Source organism: Doryrhamphus excisus, linkage group LG11 (assembly GCF_037039965.1).
Source record: "Doryrhamphus excisus strain RoL-2023G ecotype Guam linkage group LG11, RoL_Dexc_Guam_v1.1, whole genome shotgun sequence".
Classification (NCBI taxonomy): domain Eukaryota; kingdom Metazoa; phylum Chordata; class Actinopteri; order Syngnathiformes; family Syngnathidae; genus Doryrhamphus; species Doryrhamphus excisus.
In genome coordinates this window covers 9,878,100-9,905,981 of record NC_136367.1, presented here as the reverse complement: position 1 = coordinate 9,905,981, position 27,882 = coordinate 9,878,100, and the positions used below count along the sequence as shown (strand labels likewise).

At 47.0% G+C, this 27,882-nt stretch overlaps 1 long non-coding RNA gene and 4 other non-coding genes across 5 annotated transcripts in view; all 5 read right to left on the bottom strand.

Moving 5' to 3' along the window:
- The window catches only part of LOC144901285 (uncharacterized), a 102,682-nt gene that overhangs the window by 10,572 nt on the left and 64,228 nt on the right, over positions 1–27,882 (bottom strand). The window lies entirely within an intron of this gene.
- trnak-cuu (transfer RNA lysine (anticodon CUU)) lies at positions 16,121–16,193 on the bottom strand. The gene has a single exon. It is a non-coding gene; the product is annotated as a tRNA-Lys (tRNA).
- On the bottom strand, positions 17,056–17,129 carry trnat-agu (transfer RNA threonine (anticodon AGU)). Its single transcript has one exon. It is a non-coding gene; the product is annotated as a tRNA-Thr (tRNA).
- Positions 17,325–17,395, bottom strand: trnag-gcc (transfer RNA glycine (anticodon GCC)). The gene has a single exon. It is a non-coding gene; the product is annotated as a tRNA-Gly (tRNA).
- On the bottom strand, positions 18,594–18,675 carry trnas-cga (transfer RNA serine (anticodon CGA)). Its single transcript has one exon. It is a non-coding gene; the product is annotated as a tRNA-Ser (tRNA).

Sequence of the window (27,882 nt, the reverse complement as noted above, 5' to 3'; positions counted from 1 at the left end):
TTTAGGCATGAGTAAAGTAGCTTAAATGCTAACATGCTAACAGTCATCCTGCTAGCACCTAGCAAGAGAGCCTTACGTTAAAAAAGTGCCTGGGTGGTCCTGTAACCTCCCGAAATCATGCCATGTGTGTATTATCGTTTAGACATGAGTAAATTAGCTTAAATGCTAATATGCTAACGGCTACCCTGCTAGCACCTAGCAAGATGGCCTCAAGTTTAGAAACTACAAAGGTTGTCCTATAACCTCCCTATATCATGCCATGTGTGTATTTGCCTTTAAATGTGAGTAAATTAGCTTAAATGCTAACATGCTAACAGTCGTCATGCTAGCACCTAGCAAGAGAGCCTCAAGTTTAGAAAATGCCAAGGTTGTCCTATAACATCCCTACATCATGCCATGTGTGTATTTGCCTTTAGACATGATTAAATTAGCTTAAATGCTAACATGTTAACGACTACCATGCTAGCAACTAGCAAGAGAGTCTCAAGTTTAGAAAGTGCCAAGGTTGTCCTATGACCTCCTTACATCATGCCATGTGTGTATTTGCCTTTAGACATGAGTAAATTAGCTTAAATGCTAACATGCTAACGGCTACCATGCTAGCACCTAGCAAGAGGGTTTCAAGTTTAGAAAGTGCCAAGGTTGTCCTATAACCTCCCTATATCATGCCATGTGTGTATTTGCCTTTAAATGTGAGTAAATAAGCTTAAATGTTAACATGCTAACAGTTATCATGCTAGCACCTAGCAAGAGAGCCTCAAGTTTAGAAAGTGGCAAGGTTGTCCTATAACCTCCCGACATCATTCCATGTGTGTATTTCCCTTGAGACATGAGTAAATTAGCTTAAATGCTAACATGCTAACGGCTACCATGCTAGCACCTCGCAAGATGGCCTCAAGTTTAGAAACTACAAAGGTTGTCCTATAACCTCCCTGCATCATGCCATGGGTGTATTTGCTTTTAAATGTGAGTAAATTAGCTTAAATGCTAACATGCTAACAGTCATCATGCTAACACCTAGCAAGAGAGCATCAAGTTAAGAAAGTGCCAAGGTTGTCCTATAACCTCCGTACATCATGCCATGTGTGTATTTGCCATTAGACAAGAGTAAATTAGCTTAAATGCTAACATGCTAACGGCTACCATGCTAGCACCTAGTAAGAGAGCCTCAAGTACGGAAAAGGTTGATGCAGTCCCATAGTGTCCCCACATCATGCCAAGTGTGTATTTGCCTTTAAACTTGAGTGAATTAGCTAAAATGCTAAAATGCTAACATGATAACGGCTACCGTGCTAACACGTAGCAAAACAGCCTCAGGTCCTGAAAACTTTGGGGCAGTCCTACAGTGTAAATTAGGTAATTTGCTAACATGCTAACAGTCATCATGCTAGCACCTAGAAGAGGGCCTCAAGTTTAGAAAGTACCAAGGTTGTCCTATAACCTCCCCACATCATGACATGTGCTTAGTAGCCTTTAGGCATGAGTAAATTAGCTTAAATGCTAACATGCTAACAGTCATCATGCTAGGACTTAGCAAGAGAGCCTTACGTTAAAAAAGTGCCTGGGTTGTCCTGTAACCTCCCTAAATCATGCCATGTGTGTATTATCCTTTAGACATGAGTAAATTAGCTTAAATGCTAACATGCTAACGGCTACCATGCTAGCACCTAGCAAGAGAGCCTCAAGTTTCGAAAGTGCCAAGGTTGTCCTATAACCTCCCTACATCATGCCATGTGTTTATTTGCCTTTAAATGTGAGTAAGTTAGCTTAAATGCTAACATTCTAACAGTCGTCATGCTAGCACCAAGCAAGAGAGCCTCAAGTTTAGAAAGTGCCAAGGTTGTCCTATAACCTCCCTGCATCATGCCATGTGTGTATTTGCCTTTAGAATTGAGTAAATTAGCTTAAATGCTCACATGCTAACAGTCATCATGCTAGCACCTAGCAAGAGAGCATCAAGTTTAGAAAGTGCTTAAAACACTTAAAACACTTAAATACAGAAATACAGAAGAGACAGACAACAATATTCAAAGTTTCTCGCAGCGAGGAGAGTGAAACAACATACCCAGTGACATGCCGCTCCACTCTGAATATGCAGTTCACACTCCTCTCCTTTTATTCTCTTTCGGGGGTCCCTACTACATGGTCGTGCAACTCTAAGGGGGGGTGGAGAAGGCAGTTGCACGAGCTGTATTTGTTTGTCTATATGTGTGTGTGAATGTGAGAGCAACTACTTTTAATGTTTTATGAGTTCTTTATCTTGACACATTCTTGTAGGATTAACATGAGCATCTGCAGAGTCGCTGTTGGTGCATCCAGGCACCTCCAGGACCTGGGGGTCACTGATCAGGGTCACGGGAACATTCCTTCTTCAGCACATTCAAACACTCTCTCTATTATCTAAGCGAATGGATATAAGGGTGATAACTAACAAAATAATACCTGTATCTACATTTTATTCTAACAAGGTGCCTGGATGCGCCAATCGCAGGTTACAAGCCAAACCTTTCAAGCGGTGATTGTGATTTCATGTTTTGTTGAAGAAAAGCCCATCATTTGTGGAACAATTTTCCCTACAAAGGAGAAATATTTGTCAGTTTGGACAATTGTCAATATGCCCCCACTTTGGACACATCGTCTTGTTTCATTGTTTGGCAACTGCTTCACCAGTCCCCTTCATAGTGTAGTGGTTAGCACGTTTGCCTTACATGCAAAAGGTCCCTAGTTGGAAACTGGGTGGAAGCAAGGCCGTTCAGTTCATTCCTTTACAAAAAAATCAAGGTGACAAATGGGAACAAGGATATGTGCTTGATCCTTGAAGGTGTGTACACGGGCATGTGTCCCCAGTTTGGACACACAATCCATATTTCCCGGATGACTGATCGGGTGCATCACTGGCCTGCACGAAGGGGCTTACAGGAAGGAGGTGGCCGCTGTGGTGTCGTTGCATGCAAACAACATCCTCATCCTTGGCACAACAAAGACCAAGGAGGAGAATAATCGTCGATTCGGTCCGCTTACACTGGCAGGATTTCACAAGTCCTGTTGATAGCCTGGCCACTGGTGTGGTTGCCGTCATGCAGTGGTTCGCCTAACACTGAAGACACTCTTTCACCGGCGCTGTGGCTTAGTTAGTTCCTGTCTTGTAAACAGGAGGTCCTGGGTTCAAATCCCAGCAGTGCCTTGCATATGTGTTTCAGCGACTCCATTTTTTTCTCTCCAACATTTCAAGTAAATGTTTTGAATCAGACGTCTTGTTCTGTGGAAGAAATATCCATAATTTCTGATGTCATATGTCGCATAAATGTTATATGTACTACAATGCTCTCGACAAAGGCAAAAACATTGTGAATTTGGACATTTGCGGGGCAAAGAAAACAGACCACATTAGCAAAACAAAAGAGGTTCGGGTCTAACATTTAAGGGAAGCGCTCTGCTATCTGAGGTAATTCCCCTGCTGCTACAATGTTGGCAAAGAAGGTCCAGTCACAGAACTAATTTGATTCCTTTGCTGGAGTACGTCCAAAGTGACACTGTCTCTGCCTTTCTGAGTGCAGACATAACGCAGTCCCTGGTGGTCTAGTGGCTAGGATTCGGCGCTCTTACCGCCGCGGCCCGGGTTCGATTCCCGGTCAGGGTGGTAGGTTTTGACTGGAGATAGGATTTGTCTTCGGCCACGGTCGAATGGTTGGGGTCATCTTGAAGCGACTGACAACAGAAATATAAACAAAACATGGACACACAATGGACTACACAATAAGACAAGGTCCTCGACTGAGAATGCTGTCAGGACTGAGTTTAGGGTGAGACAGAGCATTTGTCGGATGCTCAGGGATAGATCCTTGTTAGAATAGAATGAATATAGCTTCAGTTATCACCCTTATATCCATTTGCTTAGACAATAGAAAGAGTGTTTGAATGTGCTGAAGATGAAATGTTCCTGTGACCCTGATCAGAGACCCCCAGCAACCTCCAGGTCCTGGAGGTGCCTGGATGCGCCAACCGCAACCCTGCAGATGTTCATGTTAATCCTGCAAGAATGTGTCAAGATAAGAACTCATAAAACAATAAAAGTAATTGCTCTCACATACACACACATACACATAGAGAAACAAATACAGCTCGTGCAACGACCATGTAGTAGGGACCCCCGAAATGGAATAAAAAGAGAGGAGTGTGAACTGCATATTCTTTTTTTTTTTTTTTTTGTCCCGTCCAGCCATTTGGGCAGATAGTATTGTTGATCTAAATGCCCTTACATGTTAGACAGATTTGCTCTGTGTCAGGAAAGGTGTTGGCTACAACTTCCCTGTACCATGAAATTTTATTTGCCGTTATTTGATGTTTTTGTTATGCCATTTGGAGCGACTGGACTGGAGCAAGAAGAAGAACAGAAAAGAAGAGGAGAGAAGAGAAAGGTGGGGTCGGGGGGGGGGGGGGCAGTAGAGGGAGAGACAAAACAGCAGCAACAAGAATTCCCAAAACAACAACTGACAAACAGAACAGTTAAATGTCAATGATGGCTAAGGGTCACACTGGAGATGATATCAGTGAAATGAAACAGTCCAACTTACCAGTAGCAATAGTAACAGTGAAGACATGACCCATGATAGTAAACACAATTGGAACCATACGGTTACAGTAATTAAAATCTCACTGCTTGACATCATTATTACTGTAATAATAGCATACAAATACTATATAAACATCAGGGATAAGATAGTAGATTGTATAGAGAAGCACCCATGTGCTGTGAGTGCCCATATGGAGGTGTGTTGTGTATGTGAATGCGAGTGTGTGAATGTGTAATTGTCACTGAGAATGACAAAAGGAGAGAGACTGCCTTCTACCACCCAGCAAACCCCGCCCCACGCAGCCAGGTCAAGCCCCCACCGCCAGAGATCCTCCGGCCCCGTGGGTGCGGGCAAAGCCAGGGCCGACTCCCCAAGACCCACCCCCAAAGCAACTCCCCGAAGAGACCAGCAAGAGGCCATGGAGGAGCAATCCCAACCGGCAACAGGGCGCCAGCAGGCCGGAGGAGAGCTGCACCCCCGAGACCAGCGGGAGACCATACCCCACTAGGGCAGAAGGGCATTGAAGGGCACACACCCGTGGGCACAGGGGTGCCCCCGCCGGCCGGAAGGGAGCCCGTCCACGGCCGGAGGCACCGCCTCCCGCCCCCCACACACCCCCAGGAAGCAGAACCAGGCCCGCCCCAGGCAACCCCAGGCCTGACCACCGACATAGGACCGCCCAGGCCAGGACAGAAGAGGCCCGGGCACACTGCCCCATGGAGGACCGGGCGGTAGAGATGGAACGCCCTACGCCAGACCCCCGCAGAGCCCCCCCCCGTATATCTATATGGCCATATACCCACATACGCACCCACACACACATATACATATATATATATATATATAATTATAATAAAACTAATCATTATTTATCTAAGTATTTAAAACAATAAATACATAAAATAAACTCACACACATGCACACCCCATCCACTCAATACACACACATGCAAGCACATGCTGTGGACGTCCCCGGGTGGGGCGTCCGGGGCATCACAGGGCGGGGGACCCAGGGGTCCCAGACCCACAACCAGGCCCCGAGCCCAGGGAGGTACGGACCGCCAAGGCATAGCACCCCCAGACTCCCCTCGACCACGGCATCCGGGCTACGGCAGTGTGGCAGACAAAGGAGCGGGCGAGGGGGGGAGGCCCGCATATGAGCAAGCGGAGGGGGCGAGCAGGCGAGTGGTGAGGCGCTCCACTGGGCCGGCCGACACCCGCCGGGCAGCTCACCCCCATGAGGGAGAGCCATAGCTCCAAGTCACGGAGAGGCCAAGCACCAGAGCCGAGGAGTTAAGACCAGCGCAAGGCCACCGACGGACTCCACCATCCACCGGGAGGGCCAGCCCCCCCCCCCCCCCCAGAACCAGCAGCGCTCCACCCACGTACCGGAGAACCATCCCCGACGAGCCCTAAGGCAAGACTGGGGATGGGCAAAGACAGGGACAGCGATGCGGCAGAGCATAGGACCAGTGGCAGCAGACACCCAAACGCCCGGAAGAGCACCGCCCCCCCAGCAGGCCCCACCCCGAGGAGCATGCTCCCCATCCCCACACGCCACCCAGGCCCCCGTCCCCATGAGCAGGATCAGGCCCCCTCCCAACACACAGCCCGGTCCCCGCAGCAGCCACCACAGCGCAACAACCCCAAGCCACCACCGTAGACTTCCGGCTACCAGCAGCGCGGACCCCTCCGCCTGGAGGCCGGTGAACGCCCCCCCAAGGGCACGTTGGCACCCGCGACCCAGGACAGACCGAGGGAAGTAGCGCCAACCATGACACCAGGGCAAGCCCCGGCGTCAGCTGGTTCCAGCGGGACCCCCAGGAAGGCCAGGCAGACCAGACCAAAATATCCTGCAGCCCAGGGCACCCCGAGCGAGCCGCCAAGCCCCAGCAGCCAGCGGGCCAATCGCGGGGGTAGGCAGTAGGCTCTCCGGTCCAGCCCGCTACACCTGTGTGTGTGAAGATGGTATTGTGTAGATTGTGCAATTAAAAATAGGCCTGCCCCGTATGGCTGACCTATGTGTGTGGTGTATGTGTATGTGTGTGTGTGTGTGTGTGGAGGGAAGCTGAGCAATGGTGGGTCCCATGCCTGCCCAGATCCCCCCCAGAACTGAGTGTCTAAGGTGCGGTTAAAATTGAAGGGTGACCAAGCCAGAGGAATGCCGAGGACAAAAGGGCATCCGCAAGGAAACCCTTCGCCCCCGGCAAAACCAGTTGCAGGCCACCCCCCAAAGTCCTACATGTATGTGAGGTGGTGCAGTGCAGCAGTGAGGATCGGGGCCCCACACACGCCCACCCCGCACTACCGGCCAACCGAGCCGGGCAAGCCAGCCGCCCGGAGCAAGCCCCGGGAAACAGGACCAACCACGAGCCCCATCCAGCCCATCGTGGCGGCCAGTCCGGCCCGCCAGCTCCCCCCCGGAGGGCCCCACCAGAGATTGTGCCAGCTACGCCACCCCCGGACCACCAGGAGCCGCGGACAAACCACACGCCCCGAGGCAGCTCCTACAACCACCAGAACAGCAGGGACCGCGCCCCGGCAACACATCCATCACCATGGCAGCCCAGGGAGTGACACCACAGAGACCGCAGGAGAACCGGGACCCGCATGGGGAAGAGCCCAACCCCGCCCCCCGGGCATGTGAGCCAAGAGTGCCAGGGCGGGACAGAGACACACACACCAGGCAGCAGAGCCCACCAGGTAGACGACACCCCAACAGCCGCAAAAAGTGAATGCCCCCCCAGTCCCACCCTCCACCACAGCGCCGACCCGCCTCCACCACATCTCCCATCCACCCACGGACCCGCCGAGTAGGACACCCCGGAGGCGGGAAGACCGCCACCAGACCGGAGACAGAAGGGGCCAACCAGACACCGGCAAATAGCAGGGGCCGCCCGTGAGCCACCGGCCAGCCCCACCCCCCAACCCTTGGTCGAGGCCCCCCCACGACCCAGAGCCCACCACCCCGCCCCCCAAGCAAGCCCCCCGCTAATCCCGGCCTGCGCCGTGCAGAGCACCACCCCCACCGCTATCCGCCCCGCTACCCACGCACCCACAGCCAGCCCCCCCACCCGCCCGCCCCACATCCACCACAACCCAGCCATCCCCCTACCGAAGGGAGGGACGCAGGTAATGCCCCACCCCAGCACCGCACCTCCCCACCCAGAGCCCAAGCTGCACAAACGAGACCCCCCCTCCCGTATGAGCTTACCAGGCGCCCCACCCGGGGCCACACACCTACCATACACAAAAAAATAAAAAATAAATAAATTAAAAAAAAATAATAATAATAATCAAAAAAAATAAAAAAAATTAAAATTGAGAATAAAAATAATAAATAAAAAATAACAATAAAATAAAGTAATTGATAATAACAATAATAATAGTAATCATAATACTAGTAATCATAATAATAATAATAATAATAATAATAATAATAATAATAATAATGGTAATAATAATAATAATAATAATAATAATAATAATAATAATAATAATAATAATAATAGTAATAATAATAATATTTATTGATAATAGTTATGGTTATGTATGTATAATAATGATACTACTATTGATACTTAATATATAATAATTTATATATAATATATTTTCTAATAATTTAGATCTTTTAGCTATTTTAGATATGATAATAATAAATATATATATATATACATGCATACCTACACACACACATATATAGCCATATACATACCGCAAGGCTCCGCAAGGGCAGCGGGCATAACCACCCGTGCCCACACCAAGGGCAGGGCCAAAGCCTCCCATGCCCCCACCCCACGGTCCCACACAGTAGCCAGGCCAGAGCACCCAGAACTGCATATTCAGAGTGGAGCGGCATGTCACGGGGTATGTGGTTTCACTCTCCTCGCTGCGAGCAACTTTGAATATTGTCTGTATCTTCTGTATTTCTGTAATAAAGTGTTTTTACTAGTGTCACGTGAGTTTGAACCTGACAGAGCTTCAGCCAAAGCAAAGCCAGGTAAAAACGTAATCATGTGTCCCTTTGTTGGAATAGTTGCATCTTGTGCCTGTAGTGACACTGCCTGCAGCAATGGTTATTTCACCACCACCACCTGCTCATACCCCGTTGGAGCAGCAGAAACCACCTCCTGTGTCAAAAAAACTCAAACAAAAAACATGTCTGTGCTGTGGCCAACCAAAATCAAAATATCAAGTGGATGGGACATCAACCACGACGTTCATCAACAAGGCCCTGTCAGATACTCTTATTGCTGAAGAAGGTCTGACAGACCCTAAGATGCCGTTTAAAGATTTCAGTCAAACAGACTTCTTCCAGCGAGAGGTGGATGAGACAAGAAAGAGGGTGGAGGAAAAGCAGCAGAAGAAGAGAAAGAGGGAGGAATCTCCTCCACCCCCTGTCCGAAAGTGCCTCTGCAGCATGCAGCTGAAGCAGGGCCGGAAAAGCCCCCGCATCCACGCTGGCTTCAGAGAAGTACATCTACTGCCCTGCCAAAGTGTTCTCCATCTACTATAGATAGCACAGGATGGAAAAAGAGATGAGCTGGAGGGAGTTCCAGGCCTCTCCTTTCTATGAAAAGGAGAAACAAAGGCGGCAAAATAAGTGAATAATATGTATATTCATTATTCATAACTGCTTACATGTAGATTTTTTTTTATTATTTAGAGTGTTCTTGAGTGTGGCAACCTGATAAATAAATATTCTTTGTTACATTGCATTGATTTTGTATTTTATTTCAAGCACTGGTATCAATATAAGCCTGATAGGAATAATTTGTAATTACATTTGTAATTAATTGGAAAAAAATAATATTGTGGAGAAGAAAACTGTGACTTGACTGATGGCTTGGACGGGATTCAAATACCTGACTTCATTTCTCCAAAGTCTCTCTGCTTGTCTAACATCTGTCTCGCATCCTGATTGGCTGGCAGCAAATGTCAACAACACAAGCGCAGCCCGGCCAATGCTCTGACCAATTGCACAGAGACTACATCAGCATCACTGCAGTCAGGTTTCAATAAGTTTCTACTTCTAACAGAAATTTGCAAATACTCAAGTGCTGTCCACCTTAACTCTGAGGTGGTCCGTTCTGTTACTTTTCAGGTGTCATTCTGAGTTCTGCCCTTTTGCAGGAAAAAGAGCCTTTGTACTTTTCACATGAACTCTAAAGAAAGGTACAAGCTGAGAGACACTGCATTGGCCAGGAATTGGACCCGAGCCGCCCGCTTGGCAAGTGAGAAGTCTACCACTGAACCACCAATGCCACATGGGGTTGCACTCTCGGAGAAAAAAAATTAAACTGTCAAGTGGATGAGCCTATGCAAAGTGCCACTGAATGACAAAACATCACAATGTCATACTCTTTGGATTTAGCACCTTCTGAAGTAACGAGATCCACAACAATCATGTCAGGTGTGGATGCACCGTAGCCTCGAAGGGCAAGTGGATCAAAATTCAGCTGCCAAAGTTTCACGGAGCAAGCACCCAGGTACTGCTGGGCTTTGAACCCAGGATCTCCTGTTTATTAGGCAGGCACTTTCACCAGCTAAGCCATAGCGCCAGCTGAGCATGTCTACCTGGCAATGCTGCCTTTGATTTTGTTTGACAACACAACAAAGCAGTGGCTCAACACACAACACAAGACTTGGACACACAAGGGTCTGGAAATGGTCCCTGGGACTGACACAAATAACTAGGCTGTTAATCTGAACTAACATAACATAATACCCACATGGGAAACAAAACGCAGAGTGTGTGAATGCCTTTTAAAACGTGGACTCTGTAGGGTCAGGGTGGCCGAGCGGTCGAAGGCGCTGCCTTCAGGTTGCAGTCTCTAATGAGGCGTGGGTTTGAATCCCACTCCTGACAGCTTCTTGCATCTTGAAGTGGCATCTTGCATTCTAGAGTGGCCGAGGCTGTTACTCCTGGGCAGTAAACCAGGGGTGCTTTTCAAAATGTCTGCTGCTGAAAAGTGTACAAAGAAGACCTATTGTATCCTGGGGTCTTGCATTTCTCCTGAAAACAGTCTTTGTACCTCAACATGACCCCTGATAAAAAAAAGTATGGAAATACCAGTAGAGGACTGCTGGAATTGGAACCAATGAGCCCCTCTTTGCTAGACATGTAATTTGACCAACTAAAGCATCGTGCCTGCAAGCACGCAAACATGCAAGCATGCAAACTTGACAATGGTGCCTTTAGTAGAAAAGGAAATCCTGTGCATCTGGCACGGACACAAAAACAGTTCACCAATGGGGAAAAATGTTCACACAAGGGAGGGAGACCAAAGTGTCAATTGTTACCTGTGAAACACCCTCGAGAGGTAAAGAAAACAGCATGTCAAAGCAGAGCATCAACAAACCTCTTGGTCACCAAGACTGCAAGGAGCAGATCAATGGGGCAGTGGACCCCATTATCCTCTACCCAAAATTTAGACCACAAGTGCAGAGAATGTGGACCGTGAAGGAACAACAAAAACCCCCGTTGACAACACCCCGCCCCTCATAACCCCCCGACCCCATAACCAACAGCACAGAGCCCAGTGAACTGCGAAACACCCCCATCAAGGCCACCAACCAACCAGGGAAATGTAAAGAAAACAGCATTGGACGGAGAATGCGGTCCGTTAAGGATGAGTTAGTCGATTTGAGCTGGAAACATTTGATGCAATGGTGTCCTGTGGTCGGTTAGCTCAGGAGCGTGGTGCTAATAAAGCCAAGGTCATGGGTTCACCCCCGTACTGACCACTCTTCTTTATCTGCTCCAGGAACAACAAAAGCCCACGGCGAAAACCCATCGGGCCCCATAAACAACAGCGCACAACCCAATCAACTGCGAAACACCTCCATCAAGGCCGCCAACCGACCGGGGAAAGGTCAAGAAAACAGCATGGCAAAGCAGAGCGGTGGCAAACCTCTCGCGCACCGTGACTGCATGAAGCAATGGGGGCGGCTACCCCATTGTCCTCTACCCAAAATTTAGACCCCGAGTGCAAAGAATGTGGACCGTGAAGGAACAACAAAAGCCCACGTCGACAACACCCCGCCCTCATAACCAACAGGACACCACCACAAGGAAAACCTATCCAAGGGCACCTATGGCGTCAATGTACGTCAGGTTGGAAGCGTCGAACCAGGGTGAGGTTTACACACCTTGTCTGGTCCTCAGGGCGTCCGGTGCCATGAGTCCCTACGGAAGTAGCACTATGCACTAGGCGCTCCACATCAATTGACAATACTCTTATTGGAGGAAGGAAAGAAATCGGGGCACAAACACCAGTCATGTTCTCGGTCGGTAACCTATCACTCACATCGGGTCCACCGCACCACCACCAGAGGTCAGCCCTGAGGATCGGCCATAAGAAGGCATCCACCAGTAAGATAGAATTACACTAAGAGGTATTAATGCCGGGTTGTACAAATTGGGAACCTGTGGAAACGGTAATGCACATAAATTTAATTTTCGCCACTGTGCTGCTGAATATAAGCTTACCTTTGACCTCTGTAACCTCGGGTGCGCTATGGCGAATGGCCTACAATTAGCCAATAAAACAAAGGATTCCTTGTAGAATTTAGGCAATCGATCCCGCTACCTCTCACATGCAGAGCAAGTGCTATACCATTTGAGCTAATTCCCCTGCTTTTCCTGAATTGGCAGAGAAGGTCCAGTCTCAGAACTATATTGGTTCTTGAATTAACTCAGAGCAAATGACTACTGGATCGTGGGAGGGAGCAAAGCAGTGACTCAACATATTCAGTGCATTCCATGTCGGAAAGCTCGAGGAGCCACGGAGGAACAAAAGATGGCTGACTTACCTCAAGACCGCATTGAGCCTTCTCCAACAATTACCTATGGTGGTATGGATTGTTTTGGCCCATTTCACACAAAACAAGGGTGTAAAGAACAAAAACAGTACGGTCTACTATTCACTTGTCTATGTTCTGGAGGTGTTCACATAGAGATGCTGGAGGATGTGACCACTGACTCATTCATCAATGCCCTAAGATGCTTCATTGCCACCAGAGGTGCTGTTTGGCACATCCAATCAGATCAGGGAACATACTTAGTTTGAACTAAAAAGGAAATGGAAAAGTCACTAAAGGAAATAAACACAGAAAGAGTAACAGAATACCTGGCAGACAAGCAATTCAACTTTGTCATAAATGCAAGCCATATGGGTGTTTGGGAGCGCCAGATCAGAACCATCAGAAGCGTGCTCATTTCAGTCCAAGCAAACAGTGCTGGCAGGTTGAGTGACAGTTCCTTGAGAACCTTTCTTTATGAAGCCATGTCTGTTGTGAATAATCGCCCTCTTACTGTGGACAATGTAAACAACCCATGTGTCTGGAACCACTGACACCTAACCACCGGATTACCGTGTAGTCATCTATTCCCATGCCACCACGTGTTTCCAAGATGGCGCCGCGGACGGCTGCTTCGGTGTGTTGGTCCTCCAGCACCTGGCCTCCGCAGGAACCTATGCTAGTATCCTGTTTGTGGACTTCAGCTTTGCCTTTAACACCATCCTCCCAACTCTGCTCCAGAAGAAGCATTCCCAGCTTAGCGTGCCTGACTCCACCTGCAGGTGGATTACAGACTTCCTGTCTGACAGGAAACGCGTGAAGCTGGGGAAACACATCTCAGATACAAAAACCGTCAGCACCGGATCCCCCCAGGGCTGCGTTCTTTCTCCTTTGCTTTCTCCCTGTACACAAACAGTTGCACCTCCAGTCACCAGTCTGTCAAGCTCCTGAAGTTTGCGGACGACACCACCCTCATCGGATTCATCTCTGACGGTGACAAGTTCGCCTACAGGTGGGAGTTTGACCATCTGGCGACTTGGTGCAACCTGAACAACCTGGAGCTCAACGCCCTAAAAACAGTGTAGATGGTTGTGGACAACAGGAAGAACTCAGCCTCTCCTGTCCCCATCACCCTCTGTGACTGTACAATTGACATTGTGGAGTCCTTCCGCTTCCTGGGTACCATCATCTCCCAGGACCTCCAGTGGGAGCCGAACATCAGCTCCATCATCAAGAAGGCACACAAGAAGGGTGCTGGAGGGTGCATGGGAGTTGCCCAACCAGTCTACATGTACTTTGCGGATCTGGAAAAGGCATTCGACCGTGTCCCTCGTGGCGTACTTTGGGGGGATTGGTGGCGCGCGACTACGTGCTATCTGGTCCTTGTACAAACGGGGCAGGAGTCTGGTTGGCATTGTCAGTAGTAAGTCGAGCCTGTTTCCGGTAAACGTTGGCCTCCGCTAAGGCTGCCCTTTGTCACCGATTCTGTTCACAATTTTCATGGACAGAATTTCTAGGCGCAGCCAAGGTGTTGAGGGAATCTGTTTCAGGGGCCTTAGAATCTCATTTCTGCTATTTGCATTTGATGTGGTTCTTATGGCCTCTACGGGCTGTCACCTTCAGCGCTTACTGGGACGGTTTGCATCTGAGTGTGAAGCGTCTGGGATGAGACTCAGTACCTCCAAATCAGAGGCCATGGTTCTCAGTCGTAAAAGGGTGGAGTGCTCCCTCCGGGTTGGGAATGAGGTCCTACCCCAGGTGGAGGAGTTTAGGTATCTCGGGGTCTTGTTCACGAGTGAGGGAAAGTGGGAGCGTGAGGTCGACAGACGGATCGGCGCAGCCTCGGCAGTAATGCGGTCGCTGTAATGGATCGTCGTGGTTAAAAAAGCTCTCAATTTACCGGTCGATCTATGTTCCCACCCTCACCTATGGTTATGAGCTTTGGGTCATGACCGAAAGAATGACATCTCGGATACAGGCGGCTGAAATGAGTTTCCTCCGTAGGGTAGCTGGACTCACCCTAAGAGATAGGGTGAAGAGCTCAGTCATCCGGGAGGGCTCAGAGTAGAGCCGCTTCTCCTTCACATCGAGAGGAGTCAGTTGAGGTGGCTCGGGCATCTAGCCCGGGTGCCTCCCGGACGCCTCCCTGGTGAGGTGTTCCGGGCATACCCAGCCGGGAAAAGGCCCCGGGGAAGACCTAGGACACGCTGGAGGGATTATGTCTCACAGCTGGCCTGGGAACACCTTGGTGTCCTCCCGGTGAAGCTGGAGGAGGTGGCCGGGGACCGGGAAATCTGGGCTTCCCTACTAAGACTGCTGCCCCCCGCGACCTGGACCTGGATAAGCGGAGGAAAATGGATGGATGGATGGACTTGTATACTAAAATGAGATGGAGATAATTGCAATATTTTTCGGAATAGTTCTGGAATAAATGGTGGAAGGAGTATCTGACCAACATTGCTCTGAGACAAAGATGGCATACGCCAAGAAGAAACATGCAAGTTGGAGATGTGGTGATCGTCAAAGAGGAGGAGGTTCCCCGAAACGAACGGAAACTGGCTGGGATTCTTCAAGTCCATAAGAGTGACAATGGACTAGTGAGGACAGTTGCGGTGTTTCACGATGCTTCAATGTCCCGCAATGGCGTGTGAATGCACTCAAGAGCAATAAATGCATTGAGAACAGCAGTAAAGGAAGCGTGAACTCTTTACTGGACCAGGTCAACTAAGTAACAAAGACAATACATCTGCAAGCTCTTCAAAGGACACGTAAAGAGCACAGCCATAGCAGAGGATGGTTTCGATCCATCGACCTCTGGGTTATGGGCCCAGCACGCTACCGCTGCGCCACTCTGCTGCCAACATCTTTACAAGTACCCTGCTTTGTGCGGCTCCTTTTGAGTGTCCTCTGTTGTCAGTGAACCTCACAAGGTCACAGTTTTTTTTTCCTGATCAGGGCACAGTTTTAGGTTGGGTGGATGAGTGATCGAAGGCGCCAGATTAAGGTTCCTTACGCTCAGGAGGCTCTGGTTGAAATCCCACAGCTGGCATTTTCCTGGTCAGCTCCATTATCCACGACTGGAATGATTTGGCAGCAAAAGACTGTCAGATTGTACAAGACACCTGAACACCTTGAGAAGAAGATTAAGAGAGGTTTTGTTCTAATGAGAAGGGTTTGTTTAACCGGACTGGTTGTTGCAACCGCAACCCGACTCAAGGTTCAACCTGACATTGTGACATACAAAAGAGGAACTCCCCGTCGTGGAATCGAACCCCGGTCTTCCACGTGACAGGCGGAGATACTGAAAGTCGTGCTCCATGGCCTCACCGAATTCCTCCCATACCCGAGTTTTTGCCTGGATAACCGCCGAAACCGCGAACCGTTTGGCCTGACAGTACCTGTCAGCTGCTTCCGGAGTCCCACAAGCCATCAATGCTGGATAAGACTCCTTCTTCAGCTTGACGGCGGCCCTGACTTCTGGTGTCCACCATCGGGTTCGGGGCCTGCCGCCACGACTGGCACCGACCGCCTTGCGGCTGCAGCTCCGATCAGCCGCCTCAGCAATGGAGGCACGGAATATGGCCCATTCAGACTCAATATCTGGTCCTCCCCCGGGATGCAGGTGAAGCTCTGCCAGAGGTGAGAGTTGAAGACTCGACGAACGGGAGACTCTGCCAGACGTTCCCAGCACACACTCACTACTCATTTGGGTCTACCAGGTCTGTATCACCAAAAGAGCTGAACCGCCCAATGTGGGGCTCGAACCCACGACCCTAAGATTAAGAGTCTCATGCTCTCCCGACTGAGCTAACCGGGCCTTTTTCGGCCAAGATATCACTTTTTAATTTTTTTTTAATTGATGTGGTCTTCTTGATGTTTGATCAATTCCACAGCCAACCTAGTTTCTCAGGGAACAAAGGAGCGAGAGGTTCAGTCATAGCTGAGAACTTTGGAAGTGTAGTCATCTTAACCCTCCCGTTATGTTCATTTATCAGGAACAGCCATGATGTTCCCGGGTCAGTTTGCATGCTTATTTATCTGAAAGATGTCCAAAACCAAAAAAAATCCCCACAAGCATTGTTAGTTATTCACTACTAACTCCATTACTAACTATTCTATCAATGTTTAGTGCAATGGTGTACCTTACCTCTCACAGGTAATGGTTTAATTAATTTTAATTAATTAATTTAATTAATCAGAGGCATCATGACCAGTCTGCATCAAAACATTATCTGAAATCTGGCATTGATTCTTAATTCAGTTGCCATCCCTGATAGATGGTAATGGTAATGCTAATCATGCCCGCGTGGCAGGCGAGTCTCTTTGCTTGTCTGACGTCTGTGTTGCATCCTGATTGGCTGGCAGCAAATGTCAACAACACGCGTGTGGCCCCCGCTTGGCAAGTGAGAATTCTACCACTGAACCACCAATGCCACGTGGGGACACACTGTAAGAGAAAAAAATTCAACTGTCAAGTGGATGAGCCTCTGCAAAGTGGCGCTGAATGACAACACATCACAATGTCATACTCTTTGGATTCAAGCACCTTCTGGCGTAATGGGATCCACAACAATCACGTCAACTGTGGATGCAACATCAATTCGTTCTTGAAGGGCAAGTGACAAAAACAAGTACATGGTTCAGAAAACAGCTGCCAAAGTTTCACGGACCAAGCACCCAGGCACTGCTGGGATTTGAACCCAGGATCTCCTGGTTACTAGACAGGCACTTTGACCAGCTTAGCCACAGTGCCAGCAGTGCGTCGGGCACCAACACAAAAACAGTTCGCCAATGGGGAAAAATGTTCATTCAAGGGAGAGAGTCCAAAGTCCAACACATGTGTGAATTGAGAGTCCCTGGGTGGGCTGAATACTGCCCTTTTGAAGGAAAAGAGCCTTTGTACTTTTTCAACAATGAGCTCTAAAGAAAGGTATAAGCTGAGATATACTGCATTGGCCGGGAATTGGACCCGGGCCTCCCGCTTGGCAAGCAAGAATTCTACCACTGAACCACCAATGCCACGTTGGGAAACACTGTCGGAGAACAAATTAAATTGTCGAGTGGATGTGCCTCTGCAAAGTGGCGCTGAATGACAAAACATCACAACACACGCACGGGATGCCAGGGGAGGCCGAGTACTAACAGAGCTGAGCGAGAGGGCATAAGAAAAAAATGAGTGACCTTGTGGTGGTTACCCGACAGCACCAAGGATATGGTGCACGTCTGATGCGTAATGCATGCCAGGTGATGTTCATCGAGCGAGCAGACATTCTTGTGGGGGACAATCTCAACAGTATGAATGTTAAGAGAACTGACCAGTCCGCTATCAATGAAGTTCTCATCCGCCCCAGAGTCAATTAATGCTGTGGTAGGAGAAGCTTCCCCCGCCCAGGACATCGTACCTTCCACCTGAAGTCGGCCCACCAAAGCGGATGAGGCAGCCGGTGTGGTTGGAGCGGGCAGTGCCAGCAGCTGGGAAATATCCCTGGTGGAGGAAGAGCGTTGGCGTGCTGGGCGAACTGGACAGCGGGAAATTGTGTGTAGGACTCCCACAGTACAGGCACAGCCACAGGCGTAGACGGTGACTCCTCTCCGGTGACGAAAGGCGACTGGCTCCCAGTTGCAGGGGGACGACACTCCCGATGTTGTCAGCCGGCGCTCCGCTGCTGGAGCAGGGAGAGAGGAGTGGTGCCGGAAGAGCCCCAGGAGGTGGGATTTGGAGCCGACGTGTGGGTCGGAGAGGCTCTGCCCGATACGCGTTTTGTAGCGCCTTGTCATTCCAGCAGCTCTCTGCCGCTATCCCGGTTAGCTCAGTTGGTCAGCGTGTGGTGCTAATAACGCCAAGGTCATCAGTTCAACCCCCCGTACTGGCCACTCTTCTTTATGTGCTCCAGGAACAACAAAACGGCGACAACCCACTGGCCCCCATATCCAACATCACACCACCCACCTGTGAAACACCCTCGACAAGGCCGCTGAAAGACCGGGGAGAGGTAAAGAAAACAGCATGTCAAAGCAGAGTGGCAACAAACCTCTCAGCCACCGAGACTGCAAGAAGCAGATCAATGGGGACAGTGGACCCCATTATCCTCTACCCTAAATTCAGACCACCAGTGTAGAGAATGCGGACCGCGAAAGGACAACACCCCGGCCCTCATAACCAAGAGTACTCCACCACAAGGTAAACAGCACGGCGGCAACAAATGCCCAACCAAAGCGTCACAGACAGGATTCGAACCTGTGCAGGGAAACCCCATTGGATTTCGAGTCCAACGCTTTAACCTCTCGGCCACCGTGACCGCTTGGAAAAGACCAATGGGGGCAGGTGACCCCATTGTCCTAGAACCAAAAATTTGCTGATGTCAAGGATCAGCTGGCAACATGTGCATGGGATGAAGACACATGGTTTGCGTGAGGGGCTACACAAGTCTTTCCACTTCTAGTTAAAAGCCAGGCACCTCACATCGTTTCCATAAAGTACCAAGGGATTGTCCAAAGGAGGCGTTTGCAAGTGGACCTCAGACCCTATCACTGGTCACCTGAACAGGGACTTGATTCCCGGACACTCAGATCAAAAGTCTAATGTTCAGGTGACTGGCTCAAACGTTGTCTTGTCTGACCACTCTTTTGTCCAGAAGATGTGGTCTGATTTCTTAAACCTGCAAATGTCCAAATACACAAGGGTATTGTCTTTCGCATTGACACACAGTTTGCCAATTGGGAACCACACAAGAGTGGAGCGCAAACATGAATGAACACTGACGCACCCAGAGAACGTCCCTGGGTGGGCTCGAACCACCAGCCTCCCTGTTAACAGCCGAGCACGCTGACCGATTGCACCACAGAGACTCACACCCTGCCAACCTCTGTTCAGTTGAAGCCATACTAACGCATGCTATGCTTCCAGCATGCCCTTTGTTTTGGATGTGACTCGCACCTTCTGGTGTAACAATCGAGGTATTGCAAACCAGGACACCAGCTTTACTCTTTGATGAACGCAAAGTATTTTTGGGTACAATCCAGGGGTCTTGTGCTCTCACGGGAATGGCTCTGTCCTTTTTTAACATGAGTGGAGACAAAATGTATTAAAATAGACAGACTGCATTGGTCACTCAGAATTTCTCAGTTTGCCAATTTCAGACTGCGTGACAAAGAATCATGTCAAACTCCATCGACAGGATGGACAGGGGACAACAAAGCAGAGAAGATAAGGGATAGGGAGGAGAGGGGAAAGATGCGACCGCCTTTGTTGAGAGCCAGAGAAGAAGCTCTCCTCTCTGCAAGGTCAAGTACAGTATGCCAGAAGATTTGACCTTGTGAGTTGTCCTCATTCAACAAAGGCCTGGATAGCTCAGTTGGTAGAGCATCTGTTAGAATAAAATGTAGATACAAGTATTATTTTGTTAGTTATCACCCTTATATCCATTTGCTTAGACAATAGAAAGTGTTTGAATGTGCTGAAGAAGGAATGTTCCCGTGACCCTGATCAGAGACCCCCAGTGACCCCCAGGTCCTGGAGGTGCCTGGATGCACCAACAGTGACTCTGCAGATGCTCATGTTAATCCTGCAAGAATGTGTCAAGATAAGAACTCATAAAAAATTACAAGTAATTGTTCTCACATACACACACACACATAGACAAACAACAAGTGGAAAACCACAAGTCAAAAGGGAGGAACTAAAGTGTAAGGATTGGTGTTACGTGTTTCACCGCCAACCAACCAAAATAAAACATCTAGAAATATGGATTAACAAGTATGGTTTTGACGGACAATTATCGATCCCTAAATTAATTAAATTGCAACAGGATATTGCAAAAAAGAACAGGAATCAAACCCCAAAAAAATGCAAAAGGAAGGGTATGATGACCTATCATATTGGAAGGAGTTGGCAGAGAAAAGGCAAAAAGGCGAGGTGAAGATGGAAGAAAGGAAGGAGAGAGATAGAGCAGAAAGTGAAGGTTGTAAAAAGGAAGAGTTATACAAGATAGTAAGGGAAGTTTTACTTCATGAGTATCAGAGAGATGAAGGAAAAGTAAGTGAGGAGAAAGACTCAGACACATTTTTTACACGAAAGGAAGATAACGAAAGTAGGGTTATGCCAACCAAAAGAGCGAGCAATAGTAGTCAAAATGATGGTGTACAGTAAAGTCTCGTTATATCGATATCGGTTAAAACGAATTACTACTTATTACGATACTATTTTCATTTCCCGGCAAATTTCTAGTCTTATGATATAATTAGCTCCGTACACGGTTATTATGATAATCCGGTTACTAGGATGCCCTTTTCATCTCCCGCCAGCCAATTTGGTCTGCTTATATCGATACAAAAGCAGCTTAAATCAATCTTTGCTTAAGGATTTCAATACCAAAAAAGAACACGGCGAACGGCTGCTTCCAGTCAACTTTATTTTTCACACTTCCACCACCAGAGTGCAGCACACACAGCGGAAAACACCCGTCCCTCGCGCCTACCCCTCCGGGTGGCAACACCTAGTTCCGGGGTGAATTATGTTCCAGGGTGAATTATGTCCCGGTAACCGGTAATCACTACAGAGTAAGTTTATTTTTATTTACTGTAGTACAAAATGTATTGTAGTACAAAAGCATGCTAGATACGCAATCCATGAACTCAAGGAGAAAATTACATGCCATATCAAAGATCCGCCCACTTTTAATGCAGTTCGGCGCAGGATCGGATATATGGATAGTCCGGTTATATCGGTATTTTTTCCGACTCCCGAGAATATCGATATAACGAGACTTTACTGTAGTAGGTGGACAATCACGATTGTATCCACAGTTCCCTGAACCCCCACATCATGACAACCACGATATCCTACCATCAGCACCATACCCACCACAACAAGAGCACCTTTTTCTGTTGAGTGGTCAAAACAGATGGGAGAAGTATTTTCTCCTAAATCACCACCTAGGGTTTCACCGGAAACCGATGCGTTTCATATGATAGAGGTACCAAACCCTAATGTAGTCGTGATACATGCTAATTCAAATCCTGGCATAAAAGGGTGGGTTGATAAACATTTCATCGGAATGCCCACAGCAACTATGGCAGACTACATCACACACGTGCAGCATGCAGCATGCAAAATGCAGGTGTTAAGTAACAAAAATAAGATGCAAAAAATAGACACCTTTGTTACAGATAACGGAGAAATCCTCGTTCAAAGTCAAGGGAGAGTCAGAGGAAAAGGTAGAGGAAGAGGAAGAGGAAGAGGTAGAGGAACAGGTAGACAGAATGTACGAAGCTACCCCAACACTACTGGATGTTGGAATTGCAGTGAAGAAGGTCACTTCTCCCGTGATTGTGTCAAAGGCCAGTTCAAAAGGAACCAAAAGCCATATTCAGCATGACTAGGCTTGTCTTAACAAATACAACTATAACCAAATGATGAATAAGTAGTACAATTAGAATTTACAAGAGATATTTGCCTTTGAACATCCCCGACCGGAGGTCACATTGGAAGTGAATGGTAATCCAATCAGATTTCGTTGTGACTCGGGAGCATGTAGAACAACTTGCAGATATGAATTTCTACATTCCAGATCTGCAGGCAATACATGGCTCAGGACAGCAGGAGGAGAATAGTGGTCAACTCCCTACCAATAATGTTGTGGTCTCTAGGTCCATCAGCTGTAGGACTAATTAAAAGAGCCCAACCTGTACAAATTAAAGCTAAAAATGATTACAGACCATGTGTTAGGCAATACCCCATAAAACCAGATGCATATGAGGGAATAAAACCAGTGATAGAAGAATTGTTAAAAGCTAAAGCCATAGTAGAATGTAACAACTCACCAGGTAACATCCTTATTTTTCCAGTGGGAAAAAAGTGCCACTCTCTGTGGGATGGAGAATGATACAGGACAAGTTGTAAATCAAGCTGTGGTGGCAAGAGCACCTTGTGTGCCTGACCCACACACATTGTTAAATTCTTTACGAACAAATGTCACATAGTTCACCATAGTAAACATCAGTAATGCATTCTTCTCCATTCCAATAGAGAAAGAAAGTTCTGGTTTGCATTTACGTTTGCAGGAAAAAATATACATACACACGCCTACCACAAGGATATTGTGGTAGGCGATTTATTCACAAGCAATGATTGCCATTATGTCTATATTTAACCCCCAAATGAAAGCCAGATATTACTGTATGTAGATGACATCCTACTAGCGTCACCAGATAGGAAGTCATGTGAGGAAGACAGAATAGCCTTTTGCACCATTTAGCGAAAAAAGGCCATAAAGTGAGTAAAGACAAGCTACAATTTTGTAGGCAATCAGTGAAGTATTTAGGCCATCAGTTGACAGGGCGAGGATGAACTATTCTAGCGGAGAGGAAACAAGCAATTTTAAATGCACCTAAACCACAAACAAAAAAGCAAATGATGTCCTTCTTAGGACTCACTAATTAGATGTAGATGTTGGATTCCAACCTATGCACAAATAGTGTCACCATTAACAAACTTAATGTATACAAATGATGTCACTCTTACAGTGGAATGAGGAGGCAGAAAAAGCATTCTGTGAAAAAGAGTACTGGTAAGAAGTACGATTCTAGCACTGCCTGATTACAGCAAAACATTTAAACAAACAGTAGATTGTAAAGGTGTGAAGTGAGACTGAGATCATGTGCTCAGTCTTACTACAAGAGTATGGTGCAAAGAAACGACCAATAGCGTACTACTCTTCTAAGCTAGATGCAGTAGCATGCGCCATCTTACATTGTGTGCGGGCTGTAATAGCAGCTATGGCCGTGGAAACAAGTGCAACCATTGTAATGTTCCATCCACTTGTACTGAAAGTACCTCATGCAGTTTCCACCCTGCTATTACAGACTAACATGACATTTTTGTCTCCTGCTAGACATCTGTCATGTATGGCGACACTTTTGTCCCAACCACACTTAACACTTGAGCGATGCACCACGCTCAACCCAGCTACCCTTCTACCACTCCCTGAGGAAGGCGAAACACATGATTGTGATGAACTAACAACACAAACTGCAAAGTGTAGACCAGACTTATTAGCTCAGGCACGAACAAAAAGAGGAGATTTTTGTAGATGTTTCCTCAAAGAAAAATGATTTGTGGAAAGAACAATAACAGGCTATGCAGTCGTTACACAAGTTACAGTGTTGAAAGCAGAGCCGTTACCATCCTTTTATTCTGCACAAGCAGCAGAATTAGTAGCACTTACTGAAACATGCAAATTAATGAAAGGTCAAAAGGTGACAAATTATACCGATAGCCAATATGTATATTGAACAGTACATACCTTTGCACAATACTGGAAAAACAGAGGTGTGATAACATCAACGGGAAAACCAGTAACTCATGCATGATTATTAGCAGCATTACTAGAAGCAGTGCAATTACCAAAACAAATTGCATTGCATGTAAATACATGGTACATAGTACAAATAATACTAATACCCTAAGGAAATGCGTTCGCTGATAAAATGGTAAAACAAGCGGCACTAAAGGAACTGAACCATCTTAAGACTGAAAAATTACAAGTAGACTTTGAGATATTGGCAGATATGCAACAACAAAGTCCAAAACAGGAAATTGACCACTGGTTTAGGAATAAAGCAACCCTGGACAAAAATGTTTATTTGTCGACAGATAAGAAACCAATCTTGGCAAAAAAGTGTAAAAGTGGGCTGATATTTTGAGCCATGGTGTTACACATGTCTCACCAGGAGGGATGTGTCACACTATTAACACCCACTTTAATTCATATTTAAAAAATCTTATTAAAAAAATTTTTGTAAAGCGTTTTTAACGTGTGCAAAACACAACGTCCAGGACAACTTGTGACCGAGGCATGGCCAATTTCCGAAACCACAATATTAATTTCAAGTAATACACATGGACTTTATTGAGCTAAATAAAAGTGAAGGAAAGTCAGCCCTGATTCTTGCATCCCAGAGCTGTTGTAAATTGGCTTCAGATGGGATGGAGTAGGGATTATGTGTATGAGATGGACCAGGATCCTGTTCCTGGACCAGATACTTGCTCCTTCACCCCATTATCTTTATTACCTCCTGAGTTTAGTTTTCCAATGAGTGAATGACCATAAATGCCTGAGACCATCCTGGCTTTTTGGTTCTTCCACAATGATCTCTGCAAAGATAACACGAGACGCAGCACAGGATGCTGTGTCCTGACCTTCTACTAACTTTACTAGTGGTTGACTGGTACTGATCACAGTTTAACATGGTATTCATCTAATCTGCATGGAATATATTTTCAATGAAACAGAATTAGACTACAGCAATCACTTTGTAAATCAAATTGTAAAAGAAAAGAAAAAAAAGGAAAGAATACAGGAACAACGTTCCACATGGACTTAAAGAACCATAGGACGTACCATCCCCAAAGTGGAGGACTAGTAGAACAGAAAATGCATGGAAGAAACAAAGTATCCAAGGACGCAATGTTTAGACCTTGTTAAATTACACATAAACATAACGGCACGAATGGTTTGAGTCAATATGAAACGTTGTTTGTTAAACCTTATAGGTTGACACAGTTCAGAAATGTGTAGGAAACTGATGACGATTCCACTTTGATAGAAGACATGAGACTGACACCAGGAGACTGAGTGTTGAGTAAAAGTGGAACAAGAAAACACTGGTACCCTCCCAAGTGGGAAGGGCCTTATCAAGTACTGTTAACAACACCAACAGCATTAAGAATTGCAGAAAGAAGTACTTGGGTACATCAAACCCATTGTAAAGTAGTCATTGTTCGGGAGTCTGACGAGGAAGGTAAAGACCAGTCTGTGATGCAGGGGACTTCAGAGTCCTAGACTCTCAGGCATCGTGCTGAGCAGTGAAGATTATAGCACATACCCTGGGCCAGAAAACCGAACAATGCATCCTAGTTCTAAGATCACTATTGTAACAGGAGGATTGGTGTTCCTGACAAGTTGCAGTGTCTTCTTCTTTCCCATACAGTGCCTCAGTGTCTCGATGTGGACCATGATCTTGATCGCACACCTCCACCCTTGCCTTGCCAACAACAACATCCTGATACAACAGCATGCATAAGTCCTCTCATCTCATCAGCCATGCCATTGTGTCCAGTTTTATCTTCACCAAGACCTGAAGAAGATCCATCATATGAACTGCGCTCTGACAGCAAACGATCCCTTCCAGACTGAAAGTTCAGAAGATTTTACATGGTGTTTATGGTGACGACAATCTCATCACCAGCCACTAAAGTGGAATGTGGCCGACTCAGAACTGGACAGGATCACACCTTTGATGCAAGGACAAGCCAAGCACCAGAATCTAGAAGTGGCAACAAATGGCCACCTGCAAGGAGGACATCCAGAGGAGAGACTGGAACAGTAATATGACCCTGGCATGTGCAGCAAAGGAGACTTTGGACCAAAGACTTGATGGAGGATTTTCTTAACAAGTAAGGTGGAAGGAAGCAAGGAGGTGGGGTGTGATGGGATCATGCCTACTCTGACTCATCTGATGCCAAGGATGATACTGAAGTAGACAGTAATGCACGCACACACACACACACGAACACGCACACACACAAACAGTACGAGAGAGCAGACGTGTGGTGTTGATGTAGAGACAAATCCAGTATGACATTGTATATAACATGAGTGGAACATGTGCAGTAGTGACATGACTGATTTCAGTATCCATTTACACTATGAATGTTGACTAGGACTAAATGCTATATTTGAAGCAGATGAACATCACCTCCCAAAATACTTCCAAACGAAAAGGGAGGTTCCAGACACCGACTAGATGATGAAAGACAATCCCACTTACATCGATGCCATCAGCGTGCCACGAGGGGTACCACCAGAATAGCAACTAGTAAATCAGATTGCAGCGGGTTTGGAGGAAAGTATTATCCCATGGATAAGTGAACAAAAATGTGGATAGGATTAACTACCTCCACTATGACATACAGAAGCTTGGGAACTACACCGAGGCTGGACTCACAGCAATTGGAGAACAACTCCATGCCAAGTCACTCATGGCCTTCCAGAATCGTATCGCCTTGGATGGACTGCTGGCACATCAGCAAGGAGTGTGCGCCATGCTTGGCGACCAATGTTGCATGTCCATCCCCAACAATACAGATTCCACAGGAATGCTGATGCGTGCGATTTCTGGTTTAAAGGCGCTAAACACCAAGATGAAGAACACTGGTGTTGACACTGAGGTGTTTGGTGACTGGTGGAGAGCACTTTGAGGACAATGGTCTCCTTACGTGATGTCCATGCTTATTGCACTCGCTGTTGCCCTTCTTTTGTGCGCCTTATGTGTATGTTGTATCCCTATCTTGAAGGTTAGAATCACATGGACTGTGAATTTAACCATGGCACCAATAAAAACAAGGTAAATGAAATGTACCCCCTACTGGTGGCAGGCGGCAGCGATGACAGTGATGATGACTCGGACAACCATTATAGATATGCTCCTGACGTGTTTCTGACTTGTACTTTGACTCAGATGACGAGAACACTTCCGTTTAAATGTAAGCACATTTGCTGACAAAGATGACCTGCGAGGAAAAATACGAGAGGAGACCCAAGGAGCGACTGCAAACAGATAAAAGTGTGATAAACACTTGTTTGAATGTGCTGAAGAAGGAATGTTCCCGTGACCCTGATCAGAGACCCCCAGCAACCCCCAGGTTCTGGAGGTGCCTGGATGCACCAACAGCGACTCTGCAGATGCTCATGTTAATCCTGCAAGAATGTGTCAAGATAAGAACTCATAAAACATTACAAGTAATTGCTCTCACATACACACACACACATAGACAAACAAATACAGCTCGTGCAACTGCCTTCTCCACCCCCCCTTAGAGTTGCACGGCCATGTAGTAGGAACCCCCAAAAGAGAATAAAAAGAGAGGAGTGTGAACTGCATATTCAGAGTGGAGCGGCATGTCACTGGGTATGTGGTTTCACTCTCCTCGCTGCGAGAAACTATGAATATTGTTGTCTGTCTCTTTTGTATTTAAGTGTTTTTACAAGTGTCACAGGAGTTTGAACCTGACAGTAACTCAACAGTTTAAGTCAGCGGCCCAAGGCACATCAAATATTTCAGAAAAAAAAAAAACAGCAGTAATTTTACAAGAAGCGTTCAATGACATTATATCGCACCAACTCACAACAAAACAAGTGATCTCGAGGCACTTTGGTTCACATTATTATTATCATTAGTTTGGTCTATCAAGTTTGTCATAAATGAACAGCAGAAACCCACATGAGCAAGCACCTGGCACGGAGGCAAGGAAAAACTCCCACTTGGGAAGAAACCTTGGACAGAACCCAGGCTCAGTGGGGCAGCCGTCTGTCTCGACCGTTTGGGTTACAATAGAAAAATGTTTGGTACAGCATGATTATGCATAATAATGGTCTTTATACATGAAGGTGCAAACGCTTGAGAACAAAAAGGCATAGTGAACATATGTAGTATGTGGTAGGTAA